Source organism: Mastomys coucha, unplaced genomic scaffold (assembly GCF_008632895.1).
Source record: "Mastomys coucha isolate ucsf_1 unplaced genomic scaffold, UCSF_Mcou_1 pScaffold6, whole genome shotgun sequence".
In the NCBI taxonomy this organism is placed as follows: domain Eukaryota; kingdom Metazoa; phylum Chordata; class Mammalia; order Rodentia; family Muridae; genus Mastomys; species Mastomys coucha.
The window spans coordinates 126,056,531-126,059,181 of NW_022196912.1; the positions used below are offsets into that span (position 1 = coordinate 126,056,531).

The following is a 2,651-nucleotide window of genomic DNA, read 5'->3' on the forward strand; positions in this document are numbered from 1 at the left end:
CCAACCCCATGATCAAGAGCAGCTTAGGCACTGAAGGGCATATTCCACCATGGCTTACAAGTGTAGCAGGAGAGAAGGGAGAACAGGAGCTCAAGGCAGGAACCCAAGGCAGGAACTGAAGCAGAGACCACAGAAGAGGGCAGATTACCGGCTCGTTTCCCATGGCTCTCATTCAATGCAACATGGCTGTTTCTTATTCAACTCAGGACCAACTGTCTGGGGGTGACACAATCCACCATGGGCTGGGCCCTACCACATCAGTTGATGATTAAGAAAACGCAATCTGGTGTGGGTGTTTTCTCAATTGATGCTCTGTCTCCTTGAGTAACTCTAGTCTGTGTCAAGTTGATATAATGTGGCTAGCACAGGCCATTAGGGGCCTGGGACTTCAGTGCAGACGCAGTGTGGTGCCACAGACCTCTGCATGGGTGGGTGGTACACGGTCCTTCTTATATTGTGATGGCGGTGTGTGGGGATGGGCACGCACACAGTGCGGACAGACCTGACTGGAGGTAGCTGGTCATGGGAGCTCACATGACACTTCCAGTGTGTAATCCTGGGCGGGCACTTGAGCCCACTCCCTCCAGGTAGATGCTATCATGTCTCCTTTATAGAGGAGTAAGCTGAGGCTGGCTGCGTGAACTTAATTCTCACGGGTCTTGCTGTGCTCCATTGACTGGCTTCTGTGTGTGCCCACCTGGGGCATTTAATACCCAAACCTGAGAGAATACCGGGCATGCTGAAGAGATAGGGACCCCCAGCCCACCCCAATCCTCTTTGGTCTGCTTAGGGGAAGGCTTGCCCCCAGTGATGCCAGTGCCAGACAGACAGTTGCACGTCCTGCTGTGCACCCTCTCTCTAGAGAACCTGGCTGTCATTTAGCTCCAAGACGGAGCAGCCCAGGATCAGGAGGCTGTTTGAGGGAGTTTCCAGCTAGGCCTGTTATTTACTTAGAGCATGTAAGGTAGTTGAAGCCCTGGACACATAGTATTTACAGTGTTTGATTGGCTTTAGCTGCTGCCTGTCCAGGAGCATTTACTGGGATGTGTGCAGTGCCCCTGGGGACAATGCATGTGCTGGCATCAGATTCCATGTGGCAACTCTGCCACCTGAAAAAGAATGTTGACACCTGGTATCCAGGGGGCATCTTTAGGGGGCAGTCAAGGTGAATACATCCTACTGACTGTGCTCTACATCTTCTGCAGGAATGGAGGCAATGTCGCAAGGCGTGACCAGTACAGCGATGCTGTTAAAGGTAGCCACCAGAGCTGACCTTTATTGAGATCTCTTGTGTGTGGGTCTCAGTAGCAGACCTTTGTCCCTGCTTTTCTTGAGTGTTCATAGTAGCTTTGTGAGGTCAGAGTTCCCAGCGAGAAATGACCAGGATGGCAGGGACTGGTTAGAGTGATCCCCTTGGGGACACCACACGGCAGCTTCTGCTGGCTCCATTTGAAGACCAGATAGTGTTGAGCCATACCCCCTTCCCTTCCCACTTCCTTTTCCCCCCTTGCTTCTTCCTTCTCTCCTCTCCTCCCCTCTCCCTCCCCTCCTGTCCCCCATCTCCCCTCCCCTCCCCTTCTACCCTCTCCCCTCCCCTCCTCTCCTCTCCTCTCCCTTCCCTTCCTCTTCCTTTCTTTTTCTCTCCCCTCCTCTCCTTTCTCTCCCCTCCTCTCCCTTCTCTCCCCTCCTCTCCCTCCTCTCCCTTCCTCTTCCTTCTCCTCCTCTCCTCTCCCTTCCCCTCCCCTCCTGTCCTCTTCCTTTCCTCTCTCCCATCTCCTCTCCTCTCCTCACTTCTCCTTTCCTCCCTTCTTCCTTCCCTTTTTTCCCCCCTTTCTTCCTCCCCCTCTCCATCTTTTCCTCTTACTGTCCTGTCCTTTGTGCAGTTGCACAGAGAAGCAGGGACAGCTGACACACCCATCTTTATCCCCCAAGTCCAGCCAGCAACCAGGAAGCAGATTAGCTGCACCTGGCCTGATAAATTAGACATAGGGCTGAACTGGAAGACAAATCCTTATTACTGGAGACAAAGCTGGGATGCACAGCATGTGTCAGGGGGGAGCGCCTCTAGGCAGTGGACCTTGGGGTGGAAGAGCAATCAAGGCTTTTTAAGAGGCCCCCATTTATGTCAGAGACAGAGATTCAGTTAGCCAGAGGGCTGTGGGGGAGGGGTTGGCACGTGTCTGCGGCTGCCTGAGGAAAGGTGATCAATGCCAGGCATCGATTTGCATCCTTCCAGGGCAGCGATCAGGATCATGATGGGACGAGGTGTGGGGAGGGGCTGGCAACAGCTTAGGAAGTCTTTCATGTTTTGGGTCTGAAGGCTGTAGGCTTTGTCAGATGGGTGCTAGTGAGTATTGATCTGTATTAGAAATGATAATGAATTGATCAGACTGGCTGGGGGGCTTTAACTACCTCGGTGCTTGAATGCATTTAAGATGGAGAGTGAATTGAGGACTAGTCTCCAGCTCTTACCTTGGTCCTCCATACCAAGTCTGCAGCTCCCAGACATGTGTCTATCTGTGTGTGTCTGTGCGTCTCAGTGTTTGTGTCTGTGTCCATGTCTCTGTGTATGTGTGTGTGTCTGTGTCTGTGTCCATGTGTGGGTCTCTGTGTGTATGTGTCTGTGTCCATGTCTCTGTGTATGTGTGCGT

At 52.6% G+C, this 2,651-nt stretch overlaps 1 long non-coding RNA gene across 1 annotated transcript in view; it reads left to right on the forward strand.

The window, feature by feature from the left end:
* Positions 1-1,164: 1,164 nt before the first annotated feature.
* The window catches only part of LOC116080581, an 18,210-nt gene continuing 16,723 nt past the window's right edge, over positions 1,165-2,651 (forward strand). The window contains exon 1 of the long non-coding RNA XR_004114488.1: positions 1,165-1,255. This is a non-coding gene — a long non-coding RNA (uncharacterized LOC116080581). The remainder of the gene's footprint in view (positions 1,256-2,651) is intronic.